General features: G+C 45.9%; 1 pseudogene; it reads left to right on the top strand.

Annotated features, from left to right (window-relative positions):
* The first annotated feature begins 5,464 nt into the window (after positions 1-5,464).
* On the top strand, positions 5,465-8,509 carry LOC120709903 (annotated as a pseudogene).
* The last annotated feature ends 8,083 nt before the right edge of the window (positions 8,510-16,592 follow it).

Raw genomic sequence — 16,592 nt, 5'->3', positions numbered from 1 at the left:
GCCCTCTTAATGAATGCCATATCTACACAAAAACAAAAAAAAGGCAAATTAGGAAAAAGGGTTCAAACGAACCTTCGATCAACCTCGCTGTTTGCTTAGTACGAGCCATGAACCACAAATCTATTTACACCGAGGAAAACGACCAGATTGCCCATGCACGAAAACGGAACCTTCGAAAGAAACGCTTTATAGTGGAAACCACCGAAGGTAAGCAAAGCTCGAGAGGGCACAGAATTTACCCCCCCTCCTCCGCTTATATAGGCGAGGGAAAGCAATAGTACCAATGGTAAAATCGAGGGGTCAGCCGCCCAAGCGGAGCAATAGGAGCCTGACACATACACCACCAAAACTGACCGTTGCAGCCGACGGTTCGGGAGACGTTTTTCCTCGGGAGTTTCCCGAAGGTTACTTGCAATCTTCTTCTTCAACGCGGGTTCGGACCGTCGGCTTCGGACCTCGCCCTCGAGGGGCTACTATTGGGGATTGGACCTTCGGGTCAAGCCCTCACCCTCAGAAATGCTCCCTAACTTGTTTACAGGGCCCCAACGAGAGGAAGCCAAGCATATCCGAAGGTACCGGATGAACACTAAGAAGCGCAAGCTCAAAGACCATGACCTTCGGTACGAAGGATATCACCTTCTGTAGGCCGAAGGTGATGGATGGCTGCCCAGAAGCGCAAGCGCAAAGACCAATACCTTCGGTGGCGAAGGATATCGCCTTCGTCCGCCCGAAGGTGACGAACGGTTGCTCAGAAGCACAAGTTCGAAGACCAGGACCTTCGGGTAAAGGGATCAACTTCGGGAACGAAGGTGACGGCTGATTGCTGGTTGATGGAACCTTCATGGCTGTGACTCCCGGAGGTCCCCGAAGGAAGTGAAAACCTTCGTCGGTCGTAGATATGTGTGTGAAATCATATGTGAGAAGGTCGGATTTGTACACCCCTCACCTTGTAATTTTACCCCGAAGCCGGGTAAAAGTGAGCTGTAAATGAGTTGGGATAGGGCAATTTAGGAAAACTTGGCTGAGGGCAAGGGGTATAAATAGCCCCCTCTCTATACAGTGTAAAGGGTTGAATTTTCTGATCATTATTGGAGAATTCAGCACCTTCTTCCATTGCCCTTTTCATACTGTTCATGCTCCCTGTTTGGGCATCTAAGAAGGTAAGATCCCAACAGAGTGGCTCCTCATGTGGCTTACTACTGCTTGTGGACTTGACGAGTCTGGCTCCGACGACGAGCCACCTATAAGGGTCAGGATTGCTTCTGCTCCTAAGCTGAAGGTGCTTGGGTATTTGAATACTAGAGTCCACCAGCTTCAAATTGGAAACACCATCATCAAGGTGTTGTGCTGTGATGTGATATTCGTGTGCATGATCATGCAGTGACCAGCTGTACATGTGCTTGATTCATGAATTGTACTGCAGGTTGACACAGAGGCGAGCCCAAGCTTCATGATCCCAAGCGTCAAGATCTTAGCCTTGAGGGTGGATTTCCGTGTCTTCACTGAAGTCCGGATGCTGGCCAGTTTTCTCAGATGTTTTCCCAACGTTGAGACCCTACACGTGGAAGTAGCAAAGAGCAAGATAATCCAGTTGTTTTTGGCATAATCATCATATATTTTGCAGTTTGCTATGACTGATCAGCCAACTGGCAAGCACTATGGCGAGTTCCTCTCGAAGCTCTCTCCCATTGAATGTTTGCAGTCACACACCAAGAAGGTGGTTCTTCATAAGTTCCGAGGGGATCTAAGTGAGGTGGTATTCCTTCATCACCTAACGCAGAGAGTGAATCAGCTGCAGAACCTGACAATTGTTTTGTCTACGGATAAGGACATACTACTTTCAGTGGATGACATGAAAGTTGTACTGAGGGAGTTAGCTAGACCACAGTGGGCATCTAAATCATGTACCGTTCTGCTTGTGGAGCCTGAGTTTCCTTGGAACTACGAGGCATCTGATCTTTCGACTGATGACCCTTTTGATTCAGAACATGAACAAGAGTTCTTCTGCTTCACTAAAGAAGGGGATCAGACAGTTTGGAAACATCTGTGAAGTATATATGAACGTATCATAGGGTCGATGACCATTTTAGGCTGTTGGACTGTGGTTATATGTTCCTTGATCAAACTTGTTTTTAAGGGAAATATTACTGTTCTGAAGCTATACAAGATATCAACTTGCATGTGTGCCAGAAGCCCAGAAGTGTCGAAGTTCGTGGAATGATGGTTAGCTCAGAAGACATCACTACTTGTCATGTTATCTAGACATCTATGGTTGATGATATTACCTAGCTTTCTGTGGCTTGATTTTTGAAGAATATTAAGTTGGTGTTATGTGAGAAAATATGTTTCTTAACACTTAGGCATTATTGTCTTTGTCAGGATTTCCCTTTGAATTTGTTATATTCATCCTAGGGTACCATTTATATCTAGCTCATTATGCATTCTGGGTTATCTTTCTTAATTCTTACAAAGTCAACTATCTTTAGGACTGAAAACCAGTTCTACATTTATGGACAAGATAGGTTGGATGGTGCTATGCCATTTTGTTTAGTACCTTTTATTTCATGATGAGCTTGACCAATTATGAGTTTATTAGGACAAGTGGATGAATAAGCTTATGTTTAGGTCCAGTGCTGGCATATATAGGTGATTGGCCTGTCTCAGGTTCTGATCAGGCAATTGGGGCTTATTGATCAAATGCAGGCTGAGCAACTAAAACTATGGTCGTGCTGTTTTGCCTCACTATTTGTTTGTTCAATGATGTATTAGTTTTGCACTCTTGACCTAACATACTTCTTCTATGTGTGTTTCTTTTGTTCCCTACTGTTGACCAGCTATCAAAGTTCTGTTTTGGTGTGAGAAGCATTTGCTTCTTCTGTTTTTCGTGATATCATTTTTCTTGGTGGGTACAGTTGCTGATTGCAACTAAACTTCATTTTCAACTTTAACTACACTCAGCTGACTGGTGCTTGAGTTGTGCTATCCACACCTGGAATCTGTTGGTCATCTTCAGTGTAATTAAACTAGTATTATCCTTTAACTGAACACGTATACTGGCCATTTTAGATAATCTATGCTCTTGCTGGCATGTTTGATGGATGTTATTTCTAGTTTAATTTCTGGTGAGAGCTTATTCCATGCTAAGATGTATACTATCATTGTTTGCGTTCTGATCTAACATGCTTTTTCATCAAGAAATCACTCAATGCTGAATCATGTTATAGCTGTGATCTGCAAAACATGCGGCATGGTGCTTGGTTTTATGCTAGTTGTTTGTTGGTGATTTACTTGCGACTGAACTGGAGTACTTATTGCTAAATCTTGTCGCATGAGCAATGTCCAGTCATGAAACGTAACCCTGCATGTAGGTTCAATTCAATTGTATCTCTGGCAGTCTGCTACTCCCTCCGTTCCAAATTGTAGGTCGTTTGACTTTCTTTAACTTCAAGTTTGACCACTCATTTTATTCAAAATTTTGTGCAAAATATCAATTCTTTTGTTGTGGGTTGCTTTATCAATATAAGATCTTCAAGAATGACTTGAATTTGACAATGTTTGCATAATTTTTTTGAATTAGATGAGTGGTCAAACTTAGTGTCAAAAAAGTCAATCGAACTACAATTCGGAACGGAGTTAGTATCTTATTAGAAGAATAATTCGCATGCTGCTTTTCTTTTCCTTTTTTCCCTTACACTAAATTTCCATCGCGTGCTGATACTCTAACATATACTTTGGAATAAATTAAAACTGATATGCATTGGAACAAAACCGAGTACGTCCTACTGTACTTCTACACCTACTTATAAAGAGTGGGCCGTTTCTGCAGTAATTTGACTTTTGGTCTGTCTTATAACAATAACATGTGGGCCCGAACGCTCCTTTTCCTACCTGCCTCCGACTCCACCTCGTACCACGCTCATCTCCTTGTTTGTAACGCGCTCCTCTTCCTATCTGCCTCCGACTCCACCTCATACCGCGCTCATCTCCTTGTTTGTGCGGCTCAAACAGTCAAACTCCAATCCCATGCTGTAGGAAGCGAATTCAGAGGAGAAAGAATAGATCATAATTAGGAGGACTAGGATACCGTCAGCAAATGGGATGCGCGGGTTGCAGGGCCATAGTGCAGAGGTGTTCCATGACTCCATCTCTTTCCTGATCATCCGCCTGCCTCACCTCCTCCATCAATGAATGAAGGCGAGATTATATTGACAGAAAGGTTGAAACCGCAGCAGTGCTGGGCATCATGCATCCTGAGCCTCAATGCCCCAGCTTTTCGTGTCTCCGGGCGTGGCCATCATGCATCCTGGACTCCTGGTTGGCGCAAGGTCTGGACGCAGCAGACGAGGACTTCCCAGTGCAAGCTCCGGAGACGGCCACCTGCAGGCTCCTCTAGATGCGGCAGAGCTGTCAGGTTGAGCTCTATCGGCTTCAACCTACTCGCATGTGAAGAGATTTAATTTCAAGGGAGAATTGAACTACAGAAGGGGGATTGACTATTGAGAACGAGATGTCTGTCGAAGAGGAATCGAAGGGAGCAGTGCCTGCTCTAGAGATAAGATTTCCACAATCCCACTCACGTGTATTGCAAAGAAAAAACATATTAGTTCTTGGATACTTGAACACAGTACATATGTTTCAGGTTTCATGATGCTGTCGTCATTCTTTGAAATACGCAACAACGGTTTACAATTGGATGTTTGCAATCAGAAGTATTTTATAGTGAAATTCATAGAGGGTGAGTGTATGTGTGTGTACGTGAACGTATGCATACATAGTACGTCCTTTTATAAACATTTATGGGCATCATAGTCACATATGTTCCTACGATTGATAAAGAATCTATATATAAATCTATATTATACTCTAATGTTGAGAGCTAACCATCGAATAATCTCACGTTCCACCGTCAAAAGATACTTCTTGCCATAGATAAATTACAAATTGCTCGACTCTGCGCGTCTCTTGATCTATAAGTGGTCTCTTCTATTCGCATTTAAAATATGTCTACTTTTAACCTATTATTTTAGTTGTCTAAAACATAGCATAAAAATACATATTCAATCACACTTTTATATATAGCATTTGGTGTTATAGTGTGAACATGGTGTTTGATCGTAGCAACGCATGGGCATTTTGCTATCTATGCTAAAAGCTAAATGCCAGTGAAAGATCAAATATGATGCGAACACATGTCAATGCGAACCGAATTTTTTGCTGATCAGTTCGTGTCTTCTGACTTCTTTGGTAGTCGATCGGCGGCGGACAGTTCAGGCAGCCGAATTTTGTGTCTCACACGACCGACTTCTTATGGGCCCGCGAAGGCTGGAAGCTCGAAACCCTAGCCGCCGCTCCTGTACGAACTCAAACCGCCTTTTGGCCATTTCCCCAAACAGCGCCGCTTCGCCTGCGCACCCACCCCAACCAAAACCCTCCTCGCCTCCGGCCTCCCCGCCGGGCGCCGGCCATGGACGCGGTCCGCCAATGCGTCTTGGGCTGCCTCCCCGTCCCCGCCGTCACCAGGGCCGGCTCGCTGTCGGCCGCGGACGACCACGACGGCGAGGACCGCATCAGCGCACTCCCCGACGCGCTCCTCCGCGAGGTCGTCTCCCGCCTCCCCATCAAGGACGCCGCGCGCACCGCCGTGCTCTCCTCGCGGTGGCGCCACGTCTGGCGCTCCACGCCGCTCGTCCTCTACGACGCGCACCTCTTCCCCTTCCGCGGTGATGAAGCGCGCGCCGCGGCCATTCGCCGCATCCTCGCTGGCCACCCGTGCCCGCTCCGCACGGTCCACCTCGTCTACTGCTTCTTCGGGATTCATGAGCGCGACCTCATGAAACAGTGGTCGCGACTCCTCGCTGCCGGCGGCGTCCAGGACCTCGTCTTCATCAGCCAGCCGCCGCCCGTGGACATGCCCCTCCCCGCCGACATCCTCCGCTGCACCGAGCTCCGTCGGCTCTACCTCGGGTTCTGGGAGTTCCCGGACACCCGCTGCCTCCCCGTCGGGGCTGGCGCCACCTTCCCCCACCTCCGGGAGTTCGTCCTCCTCAACACCCGCATCGAGGACCGCGACCTCGACCACATGCTCGCTTCCAGCCCTGAGCTCGAGACCCTCGGCCTTGTCGTCAGCTACGGCCTGCCAGAGGTCGTTCGCCTTCGTGGCAAAAAGCTCCAGTGCGCCCTCTTCTGGCTGTCCATGGCGGTGGAATTCGCGTTGGTGGACGCGCCTTGCCTGGAGCGGCTCATCATGTGGCATACGTGCCCTCCTGGATTTGATGAGTCTGATGACGAGCCACGCATGAGGGTCAGGATTGCTTGTGCACCTGAGCTGAAGGTGCTTGGGTACTTGGAGCTGGGAGCTCACGAGCTTCAGATTGAGCACACCGTCATCAAGGTGATGCCTGAGGATACAGTATTCATGTGTATGCTCATATGTTTCATATCATGACGACTTGTTCATGTGCCTGATTCATGGATTGCATTGCAGGCTGACACAAAGTTGAGCCCAAGCTCCATGGTCCCAAGTGTCAAGATTTTGGCATTGACAGTGAATTTTAGTGTCTCCACAGAAGTTCGGATGCTTGCCAGCGTCCTCAGATGTTTTCCCAACATTGAGACCCTGCATGTGGAGGTAAGAACAATGCACACTCAATCTGTCGATTCGTCATTCTCATAAGATCAACCATAGTCATCTGATGACATGGTTCATTGATTTTGTAGTCGGCTATAGCTGACAAACCAACTGGCGGGCACTATGCGGAGTTCTTTTGAGGAGCTCAGTCCAATTGAATGCGTTTGGAACCACATCAAGAAGGTTGTTCTCCATAATTTTCAAGGGGACATAAGTGAGATAGCATTCCTTAAGTTCATAACGCAGAGAGCAAATGAGCTCCAGAAGTTGACACTTGTGTTGCCTCGTGAAGCACTCCTTGAAGCGGGTCAGGATCTAGTGAGAGCTCTAGCTATTCCGCTATGGGCTAGTAAAGCATGCACGGTTTTGCTTGTGGGGCCTATAGTGGAGTATCGATGACCCTTTTCTTTTGGAACATGAGCAGGAGCTCTTCTGTCTCGTCGAAAAAGGAGAATACCCGTGTTTATGGCTCTTTTAAGTTCACCTTTTATGGACTAGAAATTGGTTATATGTTTCAGGATTTAAATTTACCTTTTATGGAAGTAATACTGTTCTAAAGAGAAGATATCAACTGGTATGCATAGCGTAAACCTCAATGCTAATAGTGCAACGGTTCAATCAGGGGATTACTAATCTATCTCTACTTACCATTCTATCTAGTTCATCATAGGTATCTGAGTTTTATGATATTCCTTAGGTTTCTATGGTTTGATTCTGAAAGAATATTCATGAAGTTAGACATGAGTGATCATTTATTCGTGAATCCTGTATTATTTTTGTTAGAATTTCTTCTTTTTAAAGTTTGAATGTTTGGAGAATTGAGCAATTTTCTGGTTCAGTTTGAGGCCCCCATATGAGCTCAAACCTGGGTGCTTCTCTCCCGTGTTTGAGTTTTTAATTTAATTTTATGTTTTTCTTCCAAAGGCTTGTCGCATTGATTACATTTACAGATTGCAAATCATGCACCATGGTTGACTATTCATTCTTCTATATAAGTCAAGTGCCATTAGAAGTTTTCTGTCAATATTTTAGTTTCTTTGAAGAAATCTAATTCTGCATTTATAGAAGACAAGCTTGTGTACTTGTTTGCTTCATCCAGCTTAGAATGCCAAACCAAACAGCCTGCTTTTGAAATGGTCTGGAGGAGCTTTTGCTGGATTATGAGGGATTCTATTGTCAGTGGTATGACATATATTATACCATTTCATTCGTTCAAAAGCCAATCCAAAGATAGTTGTTTAGAAGCAGCTTCTCGTCAGCATCTTTCGAAAGCCACTTTCATTCAGCATCAGCCCAAACAAAACAGGCCTTAGGGTTTTTTTACAAAAACATCATGATGATGATACAAAAGGCCTTAGGCTTAATTCATGATACCATTTTCTTTAGCTTGTTGCACAAGCTTGACCAAATATGACAAGTTGATGAACATGCATCAGTTTTAACTTATACAGCTATGTTTTTAAAGCGGTAAGGCGAGGCGAGGCGATCCACCACCGCCTTATCGCCTAGGCGGGCTAAGGCGGGCTAAGGCGAGCTAAGGCGAGACCTTAAGTAAGGCGAGCCGCCACCGCCTTGTCGCCTAGGCGACGCCTTGAAAACAGAGTTATACAGTCAGTTCGCTTGGCTGGCTGGGTCCTGGTCCAAGTGCTTGGCTTGATCAGGTCCAGACATGGTAGCTCCAGCGATGAGCTTGGCTGTGGTTGGCCTGGCTACTTGTTTGAGTGTTGATTTACTCCTTACTGTTGAAATGAGTGCAGTAACAGAATTTTGTAGTAACTTACGTTTTTCCAATCGTGTTTTTAGATGCAAGGACTCATACTTGACCACCTGTACATCTTCTACGCATTCCTATATTCTAGTTCTATCAACATAGCTTCATAGTTAGCATTTAGCAACTACAAGTAGCATTTGTGATGTAGGGGTTTTAAGAACTAGCAGTGGCTGCCATCATGTAAATGAGAAACAACTGTTTTTGCATTCCATGTGTTGATCATGAAATATCAATAGTTCATTGCTCGCTGACATTGATAATTACCCTTTTTGGAATGCTGCTGGAAATGCACTACCGCCCCATTCTCTCCATGCAGGTGGGTGAAATATTAGCTTGTTCAGGTGTGAATGCTGTTTTGGTGAAATTAAGTTAGTGTCTTCATCAGGGTTAAGTTTGAGATGTATGGGGCTGGGTTTATACCAATGTTCGAGAAAACGTTAATAATCGTACGTTTACTCGCGATTAAACGGTAATCGGACCCCAGCGCATCGTTTATGGCCTATGCGGCGATAAAAGCGCTGGGCGCGCCTAGAGGAGGCTGGCGGCCGGCGCGGGGAAGAGAGGGAGGAGCGGCGGGCGCAGAGGAGGCCGTCGGCGCTGGGGAAGAGAGGGAGGAGCCGGCGCAGAGGAGGTCGGCGGCCGGTGCGGGGAAGAGAGGAAGGAGCGGCGGGCCAAGAGGAGGCTGTCGGCGCTGGGGAAGAGAGGGAGGAGCCGGTGCAGAGGAGGCCGGCGGCCGGTGCGGGGAAGAGAGGAAGGAGCGGCGGGCCAAGAGGAGGTCGTCGACGCTGGGGAAGAGAGGGAGGAGCCGGCGCAGAGGAGGCCGGCGGCCGGTGCGGGGAAGAGAGGGAGGAGCCGGCGCAGAGGAGGCCGGCGGCCGGTGCGGGGAAGAGAGGAAGGAGCGGCGGGCCAAGAGGAGGCCGTCGGCGCTAGGGAAGAGAGGGAGGAGCGGCGAGCGCAGCTGCGCAGAGGAGGCCGGCGACCGGCGTGGAGAAGAGAGAGGGAGGAGCGGCGGCTGCTTGGGTATCGTGATGGGGTGGTACGACGCGGCTGTCGGGTATCTAGGGTTGGTATGGTCTTTAGATGGGCTAGTGGGCCACTAGAATAGTGGGCTGTGCTGGGCTGTTGAGGTGTTCCTCTTCATTTCTCATTTATTCTTTCATATATATGCATCTACATTACTTGTAAATCCAAAAATTAATATATATTTTGAATAATAATAATAAATTCACAAACGATTAATCATGTTTAATCTACGTTTACTCAGCCTAGGCGCTAATCAGTGGCCTAGCGCCCGTCTAGCGCCTAGCGCGCGTTTTCTTGAACCTTGGTTTGTACTAAGTTTACAATCCTTTTGTGTGCCGTGATTGGTGGGAGCGGGAAGCTTATTACTATTGCAAATGCCAAATGCAGTGCTGTTGCATGCAGCATGCCTGACCAGGAATCTAGAACCTGCAACTCTATTCGTATAGTTTCGATTTTCTTACTCATCATTTGAGAGGCTATGAGCATACTCTTACAGTTTAGCTATTCAATCTCAAATCGGATGGGGCGTTTGATATTTAATTGCGACTGCAGGCACTACTGTCAAATGCATAGATGATTAGGGACGTGTACATTTCAAACTTCTTGCATGGTAGTTTGTAGTTCATTACATAGTAGCATTTTTGTTTGAGGCTGCATATCTTCATGTATACTCACCCTTCTCTTCGGGCTGAACATTGCAGTAGTCACCATCTAACAATGCCCAGATGCAATTCAGTTTTCACTTCACACACATGGCACCTTATTTGCCTTTCTGTTGATCATACTTTTTGAACTAGACAGGAGCTCTTCCATTCCATTAAAGAGGAAGAATGAATAGTACACACACCAGTACAATATGGTGGAAACAACAATACACCTTTTGAACACTCCCTGGGATGTGGTTATATGTTTTAGGATCTAAGCTTGTTTTTCTGAGAATTATTCCTCTTTTCAAAGCTAGGGAAGATATCAATTGGTATGTGTGTGCTGAAGTTACCTGTATCATGGTTGACTTAGAGGGCTATTGTCACTTATCATGTCACCTAAGAAGTAAGAACATCATAGATGTCTTTGTTGACTGTTACCTTTAGCTATATGTGGTTTTGTGCTGAAATATTGTTTTCCTTTGTGAATTTTGTTCCATATATTGAGCCCTAGGTACTGCATTTATTTCCTGCATATAATTCATCTTGATTGATTATTATATTTACCTATGAAGTAGTTGCATCATCAAATTGATTCTGGACTTTTTAATCACTTTGTAGAAATCATGTTCTGCATTTGTAAGAGATCAGCTAGGCTGTCAAATAAGTCTCATTATGATGCTGAAAGCTCTACTTATGATATCTTCTTAAGCTTCAATATTTATGGCTAATTGATGAGTAGGGTTACCCATGTGTAACTTGTAAAGACAGCTGGCTTGGTCCTCATTACATGTGTGGTCATGTCCTGGCCCATCTTGATGCTTGATTATGTGCTTCAGGCTGGCTAGCTAAAAAACTGAGCCTCCCCGCTTAGGCAGCTCTCTTTGTTTCTTTGGTGAAAGAGAATTTTTGCTCTTTGCTTAGTTACTAGTCCTTTGCTTCTGAATAAAACTATTACCAAGTTTTATGACTTCATTCCTTGGAACCCTTGCTTTCTTAGCATGCTTCCTTTTTCTTTCTAGCGTGTTTCATGCATTCACACGAACAGGTCTCTAGTTGAATTGGTTTGGTGGCTCTAGTAGGGTCCTGGACTCCTATGAGATCGAATTTTAGGTTGGAGTTAAAAAATCCCATTGAAATGACCAGAGTTCGGAGAGTTTTTTCGATCGAGAAGCCGGTTGCTTCCTCTTAATGAAACACAGTGGGGCTGCCTTACCTCTCCGGTTGAGGTTTTTTTTTTTTGTTATGCATTTAGGTTCATATCTGTATCTCGGACTGTAGGCATCGGTAATGGCAGGGCTCAAATTTTGGCTCTGGTAATGTTGAGGCTTCCTTTTTTGTGTGAAAAAATGACCATTAGTTGATACATATAACTAGGAGTGGTAATGGGTCATGACTCTAGTAATCTCTTCACAACCCAATATGGTTTAATTTTTTTTAGTTCAAAATTGATTCTCTAGGCTAAATTATAAGGTCATTTACCACCCCTATGTATAACGCATCCACAAAGACAAGGCTGCCAGCTGCATGTTGGATGGTGGGATAGTGGATATTGACATATTGTCGCCAATCTTAAGACCACTCCTATGGTCAGTGTGACTATTATAGGAGTGGCATGGACATTAAATTTGCTAACATGTACCAATAGTATGAGAAGAGAGAAGAAGAGTGTCATGAAATGTGAAAGGAGTGTCATCACCATGACACTCCACTGACACAGGTTCTCAAGTTTTTAATTTTAGTAACTGTATCGATGACACTTCCACTGAAACTAGTCTAATGGCCTTAATTTTGATGGATTGGTGGTGCCAACATGGCCAAGGTGTCGAGTGGAATTCACTACAGCGCGCACCTTGCATGGGAGAGAGATGAAGTTAAGAGCGTGGCGTCGTTGCGCATTGGTAGAAATCAGCGAAATGTGAAAAGGATCGGTATGCTCAACGCCAACCCCATGGCAAGCGCACGCATGGAGATTTTGGAGAGGAAGGCTTAGTGAAGGAGAGGTGGTCCTCACATTGGTCCTCACTTTTCTGTTGGCTGTGACTGGTGCTGATTTGCTGGGAGAAAAAAAGTACTAATGGCTGGTTGGTGGCTAGTGCTGATTTAGTGTGAGAAAAACATTGTTGCTGGTTGACAGCACAACAGAGCGAGCAGCCGTTTGGGTGAAGTTTAATATGTTTTGAACAAAGGTAAAGGTTATAGCGAGGGGCTTTTGATGTGAAGCCGGAGTGATCCAATGTGAAGCAGGGAGATCGGGGGCGATGGCAGCTAGGAGTGGCATGGAAGTCGCGGAGGAGCTCCGCCTGAGCGTGAGCCCGACCGGAGGGCGGAGGAGGCTCGTACGACGCGCGGCTAGAGGCCTTGCTGCAGGAGGCGTGAGAGCCAAGCTTCGCTCGGATTCGGTCAAGCGGCGTGCGTGTGAACAGCAGAATTCTTGCACGGTGAGAGTAAGACTAATAATTTAGTCTATTGCTGGTTGCAAAAATTTTTACGGCTCATTTTTCATTCCACTTGTATAGTGATTTAGCTCTCTATCGTTAATATATGCTCCACTTGTCTATTTCATAATTTTTTTTTGATTCTCGTGTCAAAACTGACTGTAAGCTTACAACCCCTCCCTCCCTCTCTCCTCTTCTCTCTCCTCCACCTCATCATTCAATCTACTTTTAATTCATCATAATACTTGCTCTGAGGGGACAAAAGTCTGAGAGCAAATATTATAACAGACTGGCTAAATGTTGAGGTGGAGAAGAGAGAGGAGAGGTAGGTTGTAAGCTTACAGCCAGCTTGGACACAAAAATCAAAAAATCTTGTGAAATAGACATGTGAGTCTTATATTAATGATGAAAGATTAAACTACTAGTTATCTGAGAGGTAGACTATAAAAATTCTTACCGCCAATAATTAGCTGTATTATTAATTTTACTCTCATGCGGTGATGCCATCGAGTCCATCGAGTATTATTAATTTTGCTCTCATGCGGTGATGCCATCGAAAAAAGGGCACGGCTCAGGAACGGCCGGCGAGCCGTGGCGACCAAGCTTCTTGTTTCTTTCATGGTACACAAGCTGCTCTACGCTCCTCATAGCGACGGACTGGGAGACAAATTCCTAGCTTATGAATTGTTTGGTATGGTTTATTTTAACTAAACAGGGCCAGAAATTGAGGAGGTAAGAACAAAGAGATCATTTCGTAGCTACTATGGCGCTGTTTAGTTCAAAAAAAATTTAGATTTTAATACGGTAGCATATTTCGTTATTATTTGACAATTAATATTCAATCATAGACTAATTAGGCTTCAAAGATTTATCTCGCGTGAAATAGTTAAACTGTGTAATTAGTTATTTTTTCAACTGTATTTAATTTTCCATGCATGTGTCTAAAGATTCGATGTGCCGGGTACGGAATTTTTCGAAAACTAAAAAGGGCCTATAAGTGCTACATCTGCATAAAGATAAGGTTCATCCACGAGGAATGTTGATGAAGAATTAAATTGACATATGTCACGGTTAAGGTCTTGTTTAGTTCGTGAAATTTTTTAAATTTTTGTACTATAGTACTTTCGTTGTTATTTAATAATTAGTGTCAAAGGACTAATTAGGCTTCAAAATTCCGTCTCGTTGTTTACTGTTAAACTATGTAATGAGTTATTTTTTTAATTGTATTTAATGCTCAATGCATATGTCCAAATATTCGATGTGATTGGTAATGTAGGAAATTTTTTGGGAACTAAACAAAGATACTCCCTCCGTCCCGCAAAGACTGTTCGTTTAGAAAAGTTTCATACATACTAGTAGTAGTGGAAAATGACTATGTTACCCCTAATTAAGTATAGCAGCTGTGATGGTAGACTGTGCTATTTATTTGGTTCCATAGATTCTCAATAAATGCAAATATATTAGAACTAGAAAAGTAACATCTATATAGACACTTGATTGGTTCTATGCTTTTCTCAATACATTTCTTTCTTGGTATTTGATATTGCTTTAATTAGAAGAACTTTACTACAATTTAAATGAACATTTTTTACGGAACAAAATTTGAAAGGCTAAACGAACCGTCTTTGCGGGATAGAGGGAGTAAACGTAACCCGAGGCAAAGATGAGAGATCAAAATGCCTAGTTTGCCCCATCTTAAATTATAGTAACTTTTAGAATTAGTTAAAGTTAAAATATTTTTTTTTGTACAAATAATATTTCTAAAAATAATTATTTTTAAATAGAAAACATTGTGACAGTTGAATTCGGTATGAATAAACTAATATTATTTTTATATTATCAATGTTTATAATTTATTTATCATCTATAGTTAAAGTTCAAAAGGTTTGACTTGAAAAAAAATTGAAAATAGCTATCAACATTTTTGATAAATAAGAGAGAGTAAGAGCATCTCCAACAGCCTCTCTAAATGGATCTAGCTAGCTAAAATTTTGGAGAAACCGAGAAAAACAACATCCAACAAACTAGTAATCCCACTTGCCTCGCCACCAGAACTGGGAAAATGAAGGCTTCGTAAGCTAAAATTCTTGAGCCGGCCTCGCTCGGCATTTGGCTACTCCCGCGCTGCTCGCCCTTATCGCGTGCCCGCCCATGTAGGCGAGGACGACAATGGGCTCCGGGAAGGTGGGGTCCCAGACGAGCTCATAGGTGACGCGTCGGGCGGGCCTGTGGTGGAAGAGGCCTGCGAGCGACTTGGGCAGCGGCTGCGGCAGAGAGGAGGAGGTCGGCGGCGGCGGCAGCTAGGGCGGTGGCATCAAGGATGGGCTGGCAGTGACCTCGGCAACATCGAAGGTGGCAGCGACCTCGGCCATGAGCGGATCCGCCGACGGTGACCTCGGCCATGAGCGGATCCGACGTCCTCAAGTTCGGTGGCAGAGGACCAGCGATGACGGCGGCGACCTCAGCCACGAACTCTGAGCGGCGGAGCAAGCGGCACGGGGCGCTGAGTGGTCGGCGGCGGAAAGCAAGTGAGGAGAAAGAAGATAAAGGAGTATGACACGTGAGGTCCACCTAGCAGAATAACTTTTTGACCGGAGCAGAGGATCGATGAAGAGGGCATTGGATCTCCACTCTTTGACTATTAGCTATCTAGTCATTTGACTAGCTATTTATCTAAGATTTTTGCACAATCTCTTGGGTACCTGTCGGGTGCCATAACTATGGGGCACCCTAACCCTGGGCTAAAACGCGCGTAAAACATAATTCGGCACCCGGGTCGGATCCCTCCCGAACTCGGACGTCCGAAGCCTCTTTTGGTATGGAAAGCTCAAGACACGGTTGGCCCACAGCCCAGCACCATGATTCGGCCCCTCTAAGGCCTCGCTGATCGAAGGCGAAATCTCCGCCTCGCTCGAGGGTCGCCCGTCTGGACCCCTCGATGCGAGGATGATTTCCGCCTCGCTCGAGGGTCGCCCGTCGGGGCTCCTTGATGCGAGGATGATCTCCGCCTCACTCGAGGGTCGCCCGTTGGGCCCCCTCGATGCGAGGACAGACTCCGCCTTGCTCGAGGCTCCCTCGGCTTAGCCCTCCGCGGGGCCTCGGTGTGGGGGAAATCTCCGCCTCGTTCGAGACCACCTTTGGCAGACGGAAGCTACGGCCCAACTACCCCGCTGGACGGGACACATTTATTCGCCAGCAACTCCGCGGCGGGGGCGGGTGGCGGACGGTGTTAGGCGGCGTTAGCTGGCGTTAGCCATCATGCCACACAGCGAACGTGACCGGCGTCTCATCAGCCTGCACCCGCCACTGTGCTGCTATTCCCGGTGCGGGGCGGGAATGTGGAACTCTGTGTGGACTTGTCTGACACCCCCCGCCACTATGCCGCCTACCCCTTGTACTTTTCCTCTCCGCAGGACTTTCAGAGGGCATGGGTGGCGACCCTCGAATGCAGTACGGCTCTTGACCGGGGCAAGACTTGGGCGGTGGCACCCTCGACGCCTCACCTCATCCGATGTGGGGTTCTGTGCACTTCTACAGCCATCACCACACCGTTGACTGGCGCCACAGGACAAGGTCGCACTCCGGGCATGGGCGGAAGGATTCTCAAGGATGATAGCCATGGCTTGCGCCATGCCCCACAGTGCTCGACGACAGGGAGGACCAACTGTTCTCCCCCGGACCACGGGGGGAGAAGTAGACGCCCTCACTGATCCCCACGCATGTAACCCTACTTCCTTAAGTCTATAAAAGGAGGAATGGGAAACGGATCGAACAAGGATGATGAGAGCTCTCGCTCATTCCTACACACTCACACCACACCGGATATTGGCACTTGCCTCAATCAAACCCCTATGCATCAAGGGACTTGGAAGCTTTCCTCCCTCTCTCGCCACAGCTTGTACCCTCTACTACGAGCACTTAGGTGCAAGTAATACAGTGCATACCCCTTTGCTGGACGTACAGCCTCGTCGGCCGAAACCAGGTTAAACCCGGTGTCATTGTGTTTCTTCTTGCATCAACCATCTGAAGACAGGGACACGCAGCATATTCACTAGTTGGTGCTAGACCACGAGGTCTGGACACCGACA

This window comes from Panicum virgatum, chromosome 5K (genome assembly GCF_016808335.1).
Source record: "Panicum virgatum strain AP13 chromosome 5K, P.virgatum_v5, whole genome shotgun sequence".
Lineage (NCBI taxonomy): Eukaryota > Viridiplantae > Streptophyta > Magnoliopsida > Poales > Poaceae > Panicum > Panicum virgatum.
This window is presented reverse-complemented; position numbering and strand designations above follow the sequence as displayed.